Source organism: Scardinius erythrophthalmus (assembly GCF_964197995.2).
Source record: "Scardinius erythrophthalmus genome assembly, chromosome: 2".
Lineage (NCBI taxonomy): Eukaryota > Metazoa > Chordata > Actinopteri > Cypriniformes > Leuciscidae > Scardinius > Scardinius erythrophthalmus.
The window spans coordinates 17,484,266-17,503,322 of record NC_138222.1 but is presented as its reverse complement, the minus strand read 5'-3'; the positions used below and the strand labels follow the sequence as shown (position 1 = coordinate 17,503,322).

At 40.0% G+C, this 19,057-nt stretch overlaps 1 protein-coding gene across 1 annotated transcript in view; it reads left to right on the top strand.

Moving 5' to 3' along the window:
• The first annotated feature begins 592 nt into the window (after positions 1 to 592).
• Positions 593 to 19,057, top strand: part of LOC308687238 (uncharacterized protein) — a 52,403-nt gene continuing 33,938 nt past the window's right edge. Inside the window, exons 1-2 of the mRNA XM_081359604.1 lie at positions 593 to 617; positions 847 to 907. The gene's annotated coding sequence lies outside the window, so the exon portion shown is untranslated. The remainder of the gene's footprint in view (positions 618 to 846; positions 908 to 19,057) is intronic.

Genomic DNA, 19,057 nt, shown 5'->3' with positions numbered 1-19,057 from the left:
AGAGCGACAGAAATTCGACGAGGAAGAAGACGAAATAAACTTGCGTTCTAAACTGCATCAAAAGGTAACTTCACGTCTGATGCCATGTTGGATCCATAGATATAAACAAACAGCTTCGGTGTCCCGCATAGACGTCGTCATCGTCTTGCTGCTCCCTCCCCGTTCTGTGATTGGTTCCCATTTTGAGGGGAAAATCTGGTCCATGGTGTCCAGGCTGCCTAACAGTGTGAATAAAATCGCGCTGCGCGCAAGGCAGCATGGGAAAACCCAGGCTAGAAATCTGTATGAAACGCATAAAAAAATTACACAAAATGTGTATAAATCCTACATGACTTTAATTTGACTAGCATTTGATTCAATACAAGAACTTTAAATTATTTGTATATGAATATCAGTTATTTTCTACTAAAACCATGCTCCTTTGCATACTTTTGTCATGTAAAACTCATATAAGACTTTTTACAATATTCATATATACCATATGTAACGGAGTAAAAAGAGTTGCTAGTTAAATTATATTAAAAGTGATGCAACTACGCCATCTAGGGGCAGTTTGATTCAGTGTGACAGTGGGATTTGCGTTGCATTTACCCACACTGGAGATAAAGAGATAAGGGGTAAGTCACGCAATTTGGGAGGTCTGGGACAATCGATGTTTTCTTATAATTCTAAGTACATATGTCTCGTATTTTGTCACGCAATGTACTTATAATGATTCCAGTTAACTATTTTGAGTTTAGTTGATGATTTATGTGTCTTGTAAAGCCATGTTTTAGAGATTTGCAACCAAGCATATTTTCATGTGAACTAGCGTGCTAATTGTCACTTGCTTTACATGCTATTTAGATTGTTGTCCCGAGATCTATTTGCTGAACCCACGATTCAACACTGTCATACTGTGTTCCAGGTAATAATCTTATGTTGTGTAAATGGTTTTATCGTCATGTTATTTGTTGTGTGCAAGTCGAGTTTAGCTATCTTGCAGACCAGCATGGTAGTCTTGAGATTAGCCACACATGTGCTCGAGTGTTGCGTTTGCAATGATAATGTTCCTTATTTTGTTATTTCAATATAATGTAAAATGGATCAAGTAGTTTCATTATTGTACTGCTGAAATGTACTGTATGTTGTATCTAGAGATTATAATTCAGCCTAGATATTCTAAAACCACTATACGATCACACACAGTTTTATTTTGTTTCAAAGACATACAAGTTATGCATTTTTGTTGTGAATATGCTTGATATCTAATTTGATTTATTTCACATTATTAGTATCACATACATTTGTAACTAGCATGGCCGTAGCCAGCTATGAGGTCACCGAGGTCCGGACCTCGGTCATTTTTTTATATTCAAAAATAAAATTTCAAGCTCTCTGAATGATTAATTAGCCGTTTAAACCGCGTCATATGTGTGTTTGCAATTTATGTCGCTGCGAGAAGGTAGATCAGTGAACGGGGCTTGAGAGCGTGTTGTGAGCATAGACTGTAAAAAATGCGGCAGAGCGCTTTATGTCACTTTATTATAATTTATAAATAAAGCGCAAAAGAAACTACAAGCATGATGCAACAGCATCGTAGTTGATGTCAATTTGAAAGTCATGAAATGACCAAAAAGTGCCAATAAACTTTTTTTTCTTTTACATTTCCGATAATGGCGCGTATAATTTGCACTAAGTGCCTGTCTTTTTAGCAAAAAAGGCACCCACAACTAAATAGCTACAGTTGCACGGGTCGTTGGGCGTGCGTGAGGTGCTTGAAACTAAGTAGCTTTTGACGCGTTCGACTCGAGTTCGAATCCGCCTTTTGCCGAACTCGCTCTTCTCCCTCTTCTCCCTTTTCCCAATACACATGAGATGTAAAATGTATAGCCTAACATAAAGGTCTCTAGCGTTATATTTTGCCAACGAACTAATATCGAAACCGTGATATGGTTTTGTGCTTTATAAAACAGCACAAGACTTTAAGTATCCTATATAGGCATTATGTTTGTGCTGCGTGATTTAAAGAAAAGTGCGCACTTTGCTCACGCGATCAAAGGGTTTATTTCTTGCAAGTGAAGACATTAGGACAAAAGTATTGTAATTTTCCTATAGTGTAATGTAAAATATACTTTTGAAATATTCATTTTCATTTATTAGGCTATATGGATTTTATGTCATAGGAATAATTATAGAAATCATTATTATATTATTATACTAATTGTTTGGCATACTAAAACACCAGTTATAATGTAATGTAGACTGAAACTCCATATCATAACTAAAAAATATGTTTGAGCCCCCTTTAATGTCCAGGTACAAGTCAATGTTTTTTATTTGTGCACAGTTCATGGGTTGAAGCCCGTTGAAGCTCTTAATTTTGAGCTCTCAAAGAGCACCAGATTGATGCATTTAACCTTAAAATGTACAAAATTTTCTTGCGGGGGAGCATGCCCCCGAACCCCCCTAGAGGGACAGAGGTTTACCCAACATAGTTTTACAAAATCCTATATGGGAAAGATCTATCATTTATGAACTTTACTCCAGCATAGTACAACAAAGTTCCTTTTAAGTCAGTAAACTAAAACTCTTAATGCAAAATTAAAATGTCCTTGGACAAACTATACATTAGGCCTGCCTAAGGGGGGGCCTACAAGACATTGATTGTGCCCAGGGGCCTCTGAATTCTTAATCCGGCTCTGCACCTCACCTCGGACCTCACTAATTTTCAAACCCTGGTTACGGCCTTGGTAACTAGCACAAATACATTCCTGTATTTGTATAGCATTTACGCACACTATAGATAAAGAGATAAGGGATTGTTTTCCCGAGATCTATTTGCTGAACCCACGATTCAACACTGTCATACTGTGTTCCAGCAATAAAGAAACCTGATCCAAGTGGTTGTCCGTGGTGATGTGTAGCAGCAACAGTAAGATGGAGTGACCCGTCACACATATATATAACAATATTCATATATAAAATCCCCTACAAGTGAAAGTGGCCATAATCGGTCTGATTTTATATAGGACATGTATTGGCCTTACATGAAACACAGAAGGTAATTTTGGCCGATATAAGGAAGGAAGATATATGGTTGCTGTATGTGAAACATGCAGATTTTTTTCATATGGGATATTTAAAGCGTAATCTTTCTTTTTTTAAAAGTATACATTTTATCATACGTATTTCAAAGTTAAGGATTCATTAGTTTGATATAGCCTACATTGGAACAGATACTATAATAACAAGTTGATGAGTTTATTTTTGACAAAACATACAATTAGTTAATGCGTTCATGACATCAAGGCTAGATTACTGTAATGCTATTATGGGTGGTTGCCTTGCACGCTTAACCCTCTGGGGTCTGGGCTGTTTTTGGGGCCCTTGAGATGTTCTGACATGCCCTGACATTTGTGCTTTTTTCAGTTGCTTATAAACATATTAATGGAAAAGGTGTAAATTCACTCTATAAAGCACAAACAGGGCTACAATAATATGTGAGCCACGTGTATGTACATGTTTTCATTTTTGAGAGAATAATGTTTATGCATGGATATTGAAAAAACTAAAAACTAAAATTTCTGAAATAAGGCCACAAAACACATAGTAAATATGTGTCAATAAGACTTTTGACTAATGGATGTCCTCGCCTAGAATTTTTTCTTCAAAATTATGTGAAAATAGTCTTGCTTTATCGTTCACATAAAACCATACATTTTTAATGTATTTAAATTGATGTAAAACAGGTTTTGCTTGGAAAGTCAATATGCAAGGGGGCGTGAACGAGGAGTGGTTTACACCTGAGAAATACAATGTCCCACCCACTCTGCATAATGATGAGCCATTCACTCAGGTGTGAAACTGACTGAGCCACAATGCAAGGACAAAAGATATATTTAGAAGAAGACTTATATTGACCATTTAAGATTTTGCTTACATCTATCTTGTAAATATGTTTTGCTATTTTATTAAAAAGGTTACAATTACAACAATAAATATAGCTGCAAGCAGCGATTACGGGCCCAAGCCGGTGGCACCGCAACCCCGGTGCCTTTAGTTACCTAAAGGCACCGGGGTGGCGGTACCGCCGGCTTGGGCCCTCCATCGCTGTATGTGCTGTATGGGCCCTCCATCGCATATATTTGTATGTGTGTGTATGTATATACATACATACACACACATACATATATATGTATATATATATGTATATATATATATATATATATATATATATATATATATATATATATATATATATATATATATATATATATATTATTGTTTAAAAGTTTGGGGTCAGTAAGATTTTTAATGTTTTTAGGAGAAGTCTCTTCTTTTCACCAAGGCTGCATTTATTGATTAAAAATACAAACAAAAACAGTAATATTGTGAAATATTATTCCAATTTAAAACAGCTGTTTTCAATTTTTAAATATTTTACATAGTAATTCATTTCTGTGATCAAAGTTGAGTTTTCAGCATCATTACTCCAGTCTTCAGTGTCACATGATCCTTCAGAAATCATACTAATATGATGATTGATGCTCAATAAATATTCATTATTATTTTCAATGTTGAAAACAGTTGTGTACAGATTTTTTTTTCAAAATGCTTTGATGAATGTAAAGTTCAAAAGAACAGCATATATTTCAAATATATATATTTTTAACATTATAAATGTCTTTACTGTAACTGTTGATCAGTTTAACTCATCCTTCATAAATAAAAGTACTGATTTATTTTATTTATTTCCCCCCAAAATAAAATTTTAATTATTAGCCTACTAACCCAAAACTTTTGAGCGGTAGTGTTTAACGTTACAAAAGCTTTAGATTTCAGATAAATGCTGTTCTTTTGAACTTTCTATTCATCAAAGACTGTACACAACTGTTTTCGACATTTAAAATAATAATGAATGTTTCTTGAGTTTTAATCATCATATTAGAATAATTTCTGAAGGATCATATGACAGTGACGACTGGAGTAATGATGCTGAAAACTCAGCTTTGATCACAGGAATAAATAACAGTTTAAAATATATTAAAATAGAAAGCAGCTGTTTTAAATTGGAATAATATTTTACAATATTACTGTTTTTGTTTGTATTTTTAATCAAATAAATGCAGCCTTGGTGAGCAGAAGAAACTTCTCTGTTATGTGCGCGCCACAGACTGCACGCACGTCCGCTTAGAGTTCCGCCTTTTGCCTTCCGTCAATATTACGTTATTAGAAAAATATTTTTTTAGAGAATCGATTTTTTGACATTTGTGAATCGATTCAGAATCGTCCACGTCCGCATCGCGATGCATCTAAGAATAATTTTTTTCTCCCACCCCTAGATTTCATACAACAGGTTAATAAAAAGTTACAATTAAGTCACTTACATTTTAGATTCAATGTTGACTGTTTTTGTTCTGTTTCAGCAGCGAAAATAGTTAAACAAAGATCACGGCAGAACCATCACGTGTTTTCTCATAACTGAACGATTCAGCATTTTTAACGAATCGGTTGACTCAAAGATTGAATGATCAATCCATAAACATCTGTCTTAATCATGATCGACTCATTCGAACGAATCATTTGAACGAATGAATCAATGACTCGCTTATTAAGATGGATGCCTGGCGACACCTAATGGCGGTTTAGTGTTGTTTAAAAGCATCATTCTTTCCCACATGTGTGTGGTTTGTGTGTGCAACATTATCATTATTTTTCTTTCACTATTATATTAGCGATTTAAAAGCACCCACTCGGTCACACGTCGATTAACCGGTGGGAAAATATCCTCAGACTGTCACGGTTACCGTTGGTTTCTGCACTACATTACCCAAGATTCCCTCTAGCACACCTGCACTCACTCTCAGGATCATTAATCACCCGCACCTGTTCCCAATCATTAACCTCATCAGTCAACGCATAAAACATTCCCTGTGATTTCAGTCTGGGTCAAGCCTCCAACAGGAACAGACCATAATCCGTTGTCTCCGTTTCCTCTGACACATCCAGACTTCAAGCTGTAATGTATACTTACCTGAAACACTCACCTTTATGTCATTGTTGTGCTGTCTTCAGAAATCCTGTCTGAGTCCATGCTGCCTGAGATCCTGTGTTCCTTTGAGTTTCCAGTGTTTCAACTGAGTTTGTTTGATTGCCGATCTGCATCTGAAAGAGAAGAGACAAAGATTACTGAACTGAGATTGCTTGACGTCAACTTATCCAAAGTGAAAGTGCTTACCTGCTTTTCACCCCACAACGAGTTTCCTTCACGACTTCTGCACTTAAATTGAGTGAATACTCACCTCGCACTCTGATCATCTGTAAATAAAGCTGTGTTTGATTCACTTACCTCTGTCTCTTGGTCTGTATCCTGACAGAAGGCTTGACCGCATACCGTTATGGATCCTACACAGCCCGCAGACCGTGCTTCCGTGAACCCCATGAAATACACTATGTTCAACCAGAAGGATAAGCAGGCTTTTGTGGGAACCCGCCAAGCTGTGTTCAGGGGGATCCGTGGAGGTCACAGAGGAGGATGTGGGCGATATGGGGCCGGACACTTTCTCCAGAGCCAACATCTACGTGTTCAACCAGATCTTCACATCCAGTCCTATCCTCATCTCATCAGTTCAATCAAACTTATCTCCAGGGATGATGACTTCTCTGATCTCCCTCCTCTCATCAGCCCAGCCGAACCAGAGCCTGTTATCTGCCCAGCTAAATCTGAGCACATCGTCTGCCTAGCGGAGCCTGCACTTCCCGCCAGTCCAGCCGAGCCTGCACTTCACGCCAGTCCAGCCGAGCCTGCACTTCACGCCAGTCCAGCCGAGCCTGCACTTCACGCCAGTCCAGCCGAGCCTGCACTTCACGCCAGTCCAGCCGAGCCTGCACTTCACGCCAGTCCAGCCGAGCCTGCACTTCACGCCAGTCCAGCCGAGCCTGCGACTGAGAGCATCATGCCCGCCGAGACTGAGAGCGTCATGCCCCCAGAGCCAGTCGTCGGCCCAGATGTTCCGAGTCCAGTTCCGAGTCCAGTCCTCGAGCAAGAGCCTGAGCCAGTCCTCGAGCAAGAGCCAGAGCCAGTCCTCGAGCAAGAGCCAGAGCCAGTCGTCGGCCCAGATGTTCCGAGTCCAGTTCCGAGTCCAGTCCTCGAGCAAGAGCCAGAGCCAGTCCTCGAGCAAGAGCCAGAGCCAGTCCTCGAGCAAGAGCCAGAGCCAGTCCTCGAGCAAGAGCCAGAGCCAGTCCTCGAGCAAGAGCCAGAGCCAGTCCTCGAGCAAGAGCCAGAGCCAGTCCTCGAGCAAGAGCCAGAGCCAGTCCTCGAGCAAGAGCCAGAGCCAATTGTCGGCCCAGATGAGCCGAGTCCAGTTCCGAGTCCAGTTCCGAGTCCAGTTCCGGAGCAAGAGCCAGTCTTCAAGCAAGAGCCAGAGCCAGCCTACGAGCAAGAGCCTGAGCCAGTCCTCGAGCAAGAGCCAGAGCCAGTCCTCGAGCAAGAGCCAGAGCCAGTTGTCGGCCCAGATGAGCCGAGTCCAGTTCCGAGTCCAGTTCCGAGTCCAGTTCCGAGTCCAGTTCCGAGTCCAGTTCCGAGTCCAGTTCCGAGTCCAGTTCCGAGTCCAGTTCCGAGTCCAGTTCCGAGTCCAGTTCCGGAGCAAGAGCCAGTCTTCAAGCAAGAGCCAGAGCCAGAGCCAGCCTACGAGCAAGAGCCAGTGCCAGTCTTCCCAAAAGCTCTTCCTTCGCCGCTGGTCTCACCCAGCTTAAAGCCCTCTTCGCCGCTGATCCTGCACAGCCCCGAGCTGCCTTCGTCGCTGGTCCTATCCAGCCTAGAGCTGCTTTCTCCCCCTGCCTCATCTAGCCATGTATCAAAACCTGACAAGTTCTCCATTAAAATTTTGGGGGGGCGCAGTATACCTGCTAGGGGGACCGCGGAGGTCTTTACGACAAGGTTCCCAGTGTCACCATGGCAACCTGAAAAAATATCACCACCATGGCCACCCGAAGGGTCCTCACCACCATGGCCACCCGAAGGGTCCTCACCACCATGGCCACCCGAAGGGTCCTCACCACCATGGCCACCCGAAGGGTCCTCACCACCATGGCCACCCGAAGGGTCCTCACCACCATGGCCACCCGAAGGGTCCTCACCGCCATGGCCACCCGAAGGGTCCTCACCGCCATGGCCACCCGAAGGGACAGCTCCGCCCTGGACACCCGAGGGTCCGACAGCTCCGCCCTGGCCACCCGAGGGTCCGACAGCTCCGCCCTGGCCACGCCCACAGCCTGCTCCGCCCTGGTCCCCTGACCAGCCTGCTCTGCCTGGACCGTCCTGGAATCTAGGATGCCCACCCTCCCACCCCTTTGGATGTTATACTGCGCGAGGACGCGCCTTCGGAGAGGGGGGGGTACTGTCACGGTTACCGTTGGTTTCTGCACTACATTACCCAAGATTCCCTCTAGCACACCTGCACTCACTCTCAGGATCATTAATCACCCGCACCTGTTCCCAATCATTAACCTCATCAGTCAACGCATAAAACATTCCCTGTGATTTCAGTCTGGGTCAAGCCTCCAACAGGAACAGACCATAATCCGTTGTCTCCGTTTCCTCTGACACATCCAGACTTCAAGCTGTAATGTATACTTACCTGAAACACTCACCTTTATGTCATTGTTGTGCTGTCTTCAGAAATCCTGTCTGAGTCCATGCTGCCTGAGATCCTGTGTTCCTTTGAGTTTCCAGTGTTTCAACTGAGTTTGTTTGATTGCCGATCTGCATCTGAAAGAGAAGAGACAAAGATTACTGAACTGAGATTGCTTGACGTCAACTTATCCAAAGTGAAAGTGCTTACCTGCTTTTCACCCCACAACGAGTTTCCTTCACGACTTCTGCACTTAAATTGAGTGAATACTCACCTCGCACTCTGATCATCTGTAAATAAAGCTGTGTTTGATTCACTTACCTCTGTCTCTTGGTCTGTATCCTGACACAGACACATACCTAATAAATGTATATTTAAATACAATATTGGCCTACCTGGTAAAAAGTTTTATATACTATTTTGATGTCCTTTTGGACACAAGAGGGCAGTATAGCCCTATGTTTGCTTTTTTGTTGAACCAAATAGCACTAAATAGCCTGTTTTAACTTTTTCATTCTTCTTGAATTGCAAAAACAGAATAAAATGGGTTTAGTTGTGATATTTGTATTCTTTTATATAGAAATAAATGGTATATAATTACATTTTTAGAAGATTTTTAGTGTTTCCTTTTTGGACATTACTTTAATCCCTCGCCATAGCAAAACCGTTTGAGATATTTATTATCCATTCACAATTTAGCATATTTAATGTAGTTTCATCATGTTGAAAAAGTTTGGTACGAATAAAATAAATAGTTTAAGAGGAGTGGCTAAAAATTCAGAGGCTGATTTTGCAAAAAAATTCACATTCAGACCAAAATATCTGACTTCCTGATGGCCAGAGCTATTGAATGTAAATTAGAAAGTTGTCCGGCTTGATGAGAACAATATACAAACTATTTTTTCTTTACTGTAGTTGAAACTAACCCCCCCACTTTTGTCAAAAGCATGTTGAAAGTGACACACTTCCTGCTGCCAGTTGGTAGAGCTATTACTTTGACTCACAATAGCTACATCCATCTGATCGGCCTCTTACCACGAACACACTGCTGAAGTTTCATCAAGATCAGTTAATGTATGCAGAAGTTATTCCACTTCTGTGTTTCTCTTTTCTCGCCATAAATTCGATTCCTCGCCACAGCCAAACCGTTCGAGATATCAAAAATCCGTCCGCAATTTAGCATCCTCAAAGTCTTGACTACATGCACACCGAGTTTGAAGGGGACACGGTGAATTTTCTAGGAGGAGTATTTCACATTCCACAGCAAGCGTTTTCCAAACAACCCATAATAGCCGACTTCCTGTTGGGCTGGCGTAAAACTTGACCGGGGTAAAGTTGTTCGGCCCGATGAGATCTATATGTGTACCGAGTTTCATATTAATTCATGCGAGCGTGTTTGATATATGGATCAAGTTTTAGAACCCCGTTCAAGGGGGCGCTGTTGAGCCCCCCTGCCACGCCCGGGTACCAGCTTCAGCCCGGCCCTGATGGCCGTGGGTTCTGACCTGTGTGCAAAGTTTCAAGAGTTTTTGAGCACGTTAAGGACCCCAAAAGCCCCTGAAACCTTGATTAACAATATAAAAGCAATAGTCAAATCCCCCCCTCCCCTCACACACACACAGACACAGAGAGAGGGAGAGAAAATTCTTCAGAAAATCCACATTCAAACCAAAATATCTCTCTTCCTGTTGGTCGGAGATGGTTCATGTAAATTAGAAAGTTGTCCGTCTTGATGAGAACAATACACATACCAAGTTTTGTGATTCTAGGAAAAACTAAGCCCCCATTTTTGACTAAAGGTGGCGCTACTGAGCCATTCCACCACGCCCGTTTCTGAAACTTTGCACATGTCTACGGGCTAATAAATGTGATGTGTCTGTTGAGTTTCATGCAATTTCAAGTATGTTAAGAGTCTCAAAAGCATCAAAAAATAATATTAAAGTTTGATGCGTTGCCACGGCAACAGTATCTAAGATATCAATAATCCTTTCACAGGTTTACATCTGCCGTGTGTCTATATTGTACACATAAAGTTTGAAGCAAATCGGGTAAAAATAAGACACTGATTTCAAAGCATTTTGAAAGTGATGTACTTCCTGCTGCCTGTTGGTGGCGCTATAACTTTGACTCACAATAGTCACATCCATGTGATCGGCCTCTTACAACGAACACACTGCTTAAGTTTCATCAAGATCAGTTAATGTATGCAGAAGTTATAACACACTTCCTGTTTCATTTTTTCGCCATAAATTTGTTTCCTCGCCACGGCCAAACCGTTCGAGATATCAAAAATCCGTCCGCAATTTAGCATCCTCAATGTCTTGACTTCATGCACACCGAGTTTGGAGGCGAATCGATGAATTCCCTAGGAGGAGTACATTAAATTCCACAGCATGCGTTTCCAAACAACGCTAAATAGCCAACTTCCTGTTTGGCTGGCGTAAAACTTAGAGCACGAAAGTTGTTCGGCCCGATGAGATCTATATGTGTACCGAGTTTCATATTATTACATGCAAGCGTGTTTGATTTATGGACACGTGTTTGGATCCCGTTCCAGGGGGCGCTGTCGAGCCCCCCTGCCACGCCCGGGTACCAGCTTCAGTCCGGCCCTGATGGCCGCGGGTTCTGACGTGTGTGCAAAATTTCAAGAGTTTTCGAGCATGTTAAGGGCCCCAAAAGTGCCCGAAAGGTTGACAAAATAATAATAATAATAATAATAATAATAATAATCCTACCGGAAACAATAGGGCCTTCGCCCTTTCAGGGCTTGGGCCCTAATTACAATTTCAACAATATTTCAAGTGTACTCTTTCTTTGTAAAAAAAAATGATTATAGGCCTACATTTTATCTATGTATTCATTAGTTTGAATTTAGTCAACATTGGAACAGCTAACATCTTAGTTGATTACTTATTTTTGACAAAAATAGTAATTTATATATAGAAATTGCTAAACAAAAGCTTATTTGACGTGGCAGTATATTCTACAGTAAAAACTGTACCCAAATCTAGTCTCTGTGAAAGTTTGAAAGTCTTGTAGTGCTTTTTTTAGAGCGCTCGCGTCCATAATGGAGAACTGTCCCGTAATATTGTTTTTTGCCAGCTGTGGTAAACAGCGCGCATCTATGCCGTTCATTCATTCATAAACAGAAACCCGAGAAGGAAAAACTTACTAGTATTCCTCAGCTCGTATTCCTCATTATTCCTCACAGCGCTGCGTTGTAAACAAGTAATGTTCTGAATAAACTTGTGTTTTGGTTTTCTCGAGCGGATGGGGGCGTTCACAGGTTTGCGTGGATTACCTCAGCCATTTGCGTTTGAATAGCGTGCGCTCTCCGTGGGCGGAGTCACATTACATTTGAATTAGCTCTAATGAGGTCGACTGGAATCGCTCTCTTTTAATACAGATTTCACAAGATGAGAATATTTGTTTTTTATATAAATTACTTCATTTAAAAGAAGAGAATTCAAGCTTCATGCCTGTGTGTCTGTATGCATGTTTGACTGAGTATTCACTGGGCCCTATTTTAACGATCTGAAACGCAAGTGTCAAAGCGCAAAGCGCAAGTAACTTTGTGGGCGGGTCTTGGCGCTGTTGCTATTTTCCCGGCGGGATAAATGAATCTTGCGCCAGGCGCAAATCTAAAATGGGTTGGTCTGAAGTAGCTTCATTATTCATAGGTGTGGTTTGGGCGTAACGTGAAATAAACCAATCAGAGCGTCATCTCACATTCCCTTTAAGAGCAGACGCGTTTGTTCTAAAGCGGATTCCTATTATAACGGCGGATTTGCCAGGCGCGCGCCAGGAGCGGTTCACAGCCGAGGAGACCGACGTTCTCGTCAGGGACGTTGGGGATGGAGAAACACACCCAAATTAACTTCGGTTAAAAAGGCGTATGATAATTTGGGTAAATGTGTAAGCTAGATGTATGCTTTTATAATAAATTGTCTATCTATCTATCTATCTATCTATCTATCTATCTATCTATCTATCTATCTATCTATCTATCATCTATCTATCTATCGTAATAATGTATGATTTGCAAAAATGAAAACTGCTGCTTCTGTGTAGATGAGAGAATCAAAGTGCATTCGCGTTGTGCACACACTACATTGATTATGGCCAAGCATGCGCCCTTAAAATAGCATATGAATAACATGCGCAACGCGCCACTGACTTTAAACAATTTTTTCCTGGTTAGTAGCGCAATTGTTTTCTAAACCTGCAAAATAGCATGAAGGAACGTTTGCGCTGGAACACGCCTCCTTTTTTGCGCTGAACCGCCCAGGGAGCGCAAGTTCATTCCCTAGTTTAGCGACGTGCTTCTGTGGAGGGAAAAGCGCGCTTTGCGCGGGTGCAAAATAGGAATGATACATGCGTCGGTGTACAAAGTCAATTGCGCTGGGTGCAAGATAGGGCCCACTGAGTTATTGCTCATTTTCGGACGCGTTTCAGAATGGACTTTACTGGCAGAGAGAAGGCAGAACTCGCTTCGTGTTTATTTTTCTTTATTTGGCAAAAAGCACAACACTTTGTTTTTATTGTGAGTATACACAAAAATAATACACATTTAACAGAATCGATTGATGTATGAAACTAGTTTTGTAAAATCAAAGTCAAAAGAGTATTTGGGGTCTCAATTCAACTCATAAGGAAAAAAGCGAGCAGATCACGCCGGCGTGATTGTCGACCTCTGAGGGTTAATAAACAAACTACAGCTGGTCCAAAACGCAGCAGCTAGAGTTCTAGAGTTCCGCTCCCTATTAAACATCGTATAATTTTTTAAATATTGCTGATTACTTACAAAGCACTAAATGATTTAGCTCCCCAGTACTTGAGCAAGCTCTTAACGCATTATAGTCCTTCACGTCTATTGCAATCTCAAAATTCTGGCCAGTTGATAATACCTAGAATATCAAAATCGACTGGTGGCGGTAGATCCTTTTCCTATTTAGCACCAAAACTTTGGAACAGTCTCCCTAACATTGTCCGGGAAGCAGACACACTCTGTCAGTTCAAATGTAGATTAAAAACACATTTCTTTGACCCAGCATACACATAACACATTATAGACTTCTATAATTCAATGTTAGGCTGCATACATTAGGTCAGCCGGAACCGGGAACACTTTCCATAAATCCTGATGTACTTGTTACATCATAAGAAGGATGGCATCTACACTAATATTAGTCTCTCTCTTTATCCCGAGGTTTACCGCAGTCCGCCGGATCTAGGCCGTATCCAGATCTGATGAAGGACCTACGACTGGACACGACGACAACGCAGTCCTGAAGTGTCAACTAGTCTCTCCCCTGTGAAGGCCTCCTTCCCTTTCCTTTACCTCTGTACAGATAAAACGTTGTCTGGATACTTCCGGTTCACGTGGCTACGCGGAAGCAATAAATAATTATTTATTATACATTTTTAAGGCCAGACAAGTAGTTTGTTGGGGGTTGATTTGTAAAGAAGGACTACATGCCTGCAGGGCCGTTTGAAAGAATTTGGGGGCCCCAAGCAAAATTGACATAGAGGCCCCCCCAACCACCCCCCGCACGCAAAACCTACAGGAACCACAGCATAACCATATAGTTCACCCACACTTTATATAAATAAAAACATTTTTTACAGTGCAAATACTGCTGTTGCATATACTGTGCATAAAATTTTGAACATTTTCAACAATTGAACATTTGTAGTAACCTTGAAGTAACTGTTCAAGATCCATTGGTAACTTATAAAAATAATGTCATATTTGCATAAACTGTCACTACCGTATATCCCGACACTAGCACATTAAGATAAGCTATGAAAAAAACATGTTCCTCTGCCTCTTTCTGGTTAAATAATGTTTATAGATGGGTTACAAAGTATTTATTACAGTTTTTCTCTATTGTTTAAACACAAATACTGGTACTTGAGACACAATGACCACAACATGTAACTCATTCACCAACCCCCTGAACCAATTTTGCTAAACTACAAGCACAATTCCTGCTTTACACTCAAATTGCAGTTCTAAAATTCACCTTTTTCAAAACACTACACACAATTCTCTGCTTTTGGCACAATTTTCATGCAGAAAATCTCTTGTTTTCACAAGGAACACACTGCCATTCAAATATGCACACTGACTCATCACATTTGCAAACACCCGTCACACAGTTTTACAATTAGCAATCAGAGCTTTAGCATAAAAGGGCAACAGGTGATCTTCAATGGATCTTCAATGGAGCAATGGATGCCAACATTGGATTTTTTTTCTTTTTTACTGTAACTGTATACAGTCAATTCTTCTGTTGTTTTGTATGTAGACCACTGTTTGTACAACTTTGTGTTGGTTGGGATGTACACTGTGTACATTGTTTTTGTGGGAAACATAAAATATATTTGTTACTGTGTATTTGTGTGTTCTGAGTATAAAAACAATATACTCAAATATTTTACAACACACTGTAGCGACAATGACTCTGTTTTATGGAATTATTAGCTCAAATGAGAGTCATATTCATAAGATATGAATATTCATATGTCTGATACACAAATTAAATTATTCTAAATAGGGGATAAGTAGGTAGAATTATATGTTTAATTAGGGGAAATTTAGGTAGAAGTTAGTGTTCATTTATCATGCAAACTATCTGTCCGGCAGATAGTATGTACAATTTCTGAACAGAAGCCTATTGGTCTTTAACACCGACACATAACCTTCCTTTGGCCACAAGGAACGATATTTTTGTGTTTTAGACAATTTAGATATTTTTAATAGTAAAATCAAAGTAGAGCTGTAGTTGATCACACTTTCAAGGACTTCAGTAATGGAACAAACTGAGACAGACTTAATTCAAAAGATTATAGGAATTTAATCAAACAAACTAAAGATTACATGTACTATTTCAATCACGCAGGAGTAAATATACAACAAAACAAACAATGTAAAACGATCGCAGTAAGAATTAAAAATATAGCTGCGATATATATATACACACACACACACACATATATAAATATATAAAAGACAGAAAATATTACTTGACTTACCTTATTCTGATTTTATGATACACTCAAAATATTCCATAACAAATCCTTTAAATTTAATGTAAAAATTAAAATGAAAGTAAGCAGTGTTGGGCTCACGTAACGTAACCCTCTTATTAGAATCAAAATGTTTCAACATTTGCGATGTATTTGGATGCTAAACTATTCTTTATTATAGGCTTTGTTCTTCACTCGTGTTCCAATATCGACGAAAAAAATCATCCTCTTCACACGCGCAAAAATGTGCTTGGAAACATCACAGTGGAGCGGTGCTTACTGTGAATGTACGAATTGTACTACTGACTATTTAGAGCAGTGTAATTTTTATATGTTAGGTTGACTATTTTATTATTATATTTTATTAAGGCTATAATGAACAGGCTGCGATGTCAAAATTGCAATGCTGGAATGTGTGTGCTGTGTGTGTGTTCATGTTTTTCTATCCCTGTGGGGACTTCTACCTGAATGCACACAGACTCATGGGGACTCGTGTCACAGTGGGGACCTAAATAGAGGTCCCCATGGGTAAACAAGCTTATAAATCATACAGAATGAGTTTTTTTTGGAAATGTAAAAATGCAGAAAGTTTTCTGTGATAGGTAGGTTTAGGGGTAGGGTTAGTGTGAAGAGATAGAATATACAGTTTGTACAGTATAAAAACCATTAAGTCTATGGAGAGTCCCCACAAAGATAGTAAACCGTGTGTGTGTGTGTGTGTGTGTGTGTGTGGCGTGGGCGCGATTGAACAGTGGACACATAAAAACATACTCCGTCATTATACAGGATGACATTCAAACTGCAAAGTGTTAACTTGTATTTGTGTACAGTCGCAATAAAACACAACATTGTGCCTTTGTAAAATAATTTCAAGCAATCCACCCCCCGAAAGGCGCTAATTTTAAAATTAAACTAAAATGCTCATGGCAGCACGGGCATTCATAACGGTGCGCATCCACGGCGAGGAACGAGCAGAACAGAGTGAACGTTTTTCAGTTAATTCCTACTTCCATAGGAATTCATTTGAAACGCTCGCTCAACCACTATCAATGTCAGTGCAGACGAACATATTTTACTTTCGTCTTTACGTTGGCGATTCAAAAGCCCCCAGCGGTGTCACACGTCGATTAACCGGTGGTGAAATATTCTCACCGTCACATACCTAGTATATTTTTATGTAGATACAATAGGCCTACCTGATTTTGAACACAAGAGGGCAGTATAGCCCTATGTATGACTTGACTTTTATGGGACTAGATAGTACAATTACTATTTTTAAACTTATAAATAATTATTAAATTGAACAAAAAAAGAATAAAATGGGTTTAGTTGTGATATTTGTATACTTTCATATAGTAATAAATGGTGTATAATTAAATTTTTAGAATATATGACGTTTTTAGTGTTTCCTTTTTTGACATTACTTTAATCCCTCGCCATAGCAAAACCGTTTGAGATATTTATTATCCGTTCACAATTTAGCATAATTAATATATTTTTATCATGTTGAAAAAGTTTGGTGGGAATAAAATAAACCACTTAGATAAAGGTGGCTAAAAATTCAGAGGCTGATTTAGCAAAAAAATCCACATTCAGACCAAAATATCTGCCAGTTGGTGGTGCCTGATGGCCGCAGGTTCTGACTTGTGTGCAAAGTTTCAAGAGTTTTTGAGCACGTTAAGGACCCCAAAAGCCCCTGAAACCTTGATTAACAATATAAAAGCAATAGTCAAATCCCCCCCTCCCCTCACACACACAGAGAGACAGAGACAGGGAGAGAAAATTCTTCAGAAAATCCACATTCAAACCAAAATATCTCTCTTCCTGTTGGTCGGAGATCATTAATGTGAATTAGAAAGTTGTCCGTCTTGATGAGAACAATACACATACCAAGATTTGTTGCTGTTGATAAAACGAACCCCCCCACTTATGACTAAAGGTGGCGCTACTGAGCCCCTCACCACACCCGTTTCTGAAACTTTGCACAAGTCTACGGGCTAATAACTGTGATGTGTCTGTTGAGTTTCATCCAATTTCAAGTATGTTAAGAGTCTCAAAAGCATCAAAAAAGAATATTAAAGTTTGAAGCGTTGCCATGGCAACAGTATTAAAGATATCAACAATCCTTTCACAGGTCTACATCTGCTGTGTGTTTACATTATACACATAAAGTTTGAAGCAAATCGGGTAAAAATAAGAGGGTGATTTTAAAGCATTTTGAAAGGGACACACTTCCTGCTGCCAGTTGGTGGCGCTATAACTTTGACTCACAATAGTCACATCCATGTGATCGGCCTCTTACAACGAACACACTGCTGAAGTTGAATCAAGATCAGTTAATGTATGCAGAAGTTATAACACACTTCCTGTTTCCATTATTCGCCATAAATTCGTGTCCTCGCCACGGCCAAACCGTTCGAGATATCAAAAATCCGTTCGCAATTTAGCATCCTCAATGTCTTGACTTCATGCTGACTGAGTTTGGAGGTGAATGGATGAATTCCCTAGGAGGAGTACATTAAATTCCACAGCATGCGTTTCCAAACAACCCATAATAGCCGACTTCCTGTTGGGCTGGCGTAAAAAGGAAAAGTACGAAATTTGTTTGGCCCGATGAGATCTATAAGTGTATTGAGTTTCATATTATTACATGCAAGCGTGTCTGATTTATGGACCAAGCTTTCGGACCCCGTTCAAGGGGGCGCTGTTGAGCCCCCCTGCCACGCCCGGGTACCAGCTTCAGCCCGGCCCTGATGGCCGCAGGTTCTGACCTGTGTGCAAAATTTCAAGAATTTTTGAGCACGTTAAGGACCCCAAAATTGCCCGAAAGGTTGACAGAAAAATAAGAATAATAATAATAATAAATATAGCTGCGAGCAGCGATTACGGGCCCAAGCCGGTGGTACCGCCACCCCGGTGCCTTTAGTTACCTAAAGGCACCGGGGTGGCGGTACCGCCGGCTTGGGCCCGTAATCGCTGCTCGCAGCTATATTTATTATATATATATATATATATATATATATATATATATATATATATATATATATATATATATATATACATACATACATACATACATACATACACACACATACATACATATATATGTATATATGTATATATATATATATTATTGTTCAAAAGTTTGGGGTCAGTAAGATTTTTAATGTTTTTAGGAGAAGTCTCTTCTGCTCACCAAGGCTGCATTTATTGATTAAAAATACAAACAAAAACAGTAATATTGTGAAATATTATTCCAATTTAAAACAGCTGTTTTCAATTTTTTTATATTTTACATAGTAATTCATTTCTGTGATCAAAGTTGAGTTTTCAGCATCATTACTCCAGTCTTCAGTGTCACATGATCCTTCAGAAATCATACTAATATGATGATTGATGCTCAATAAATA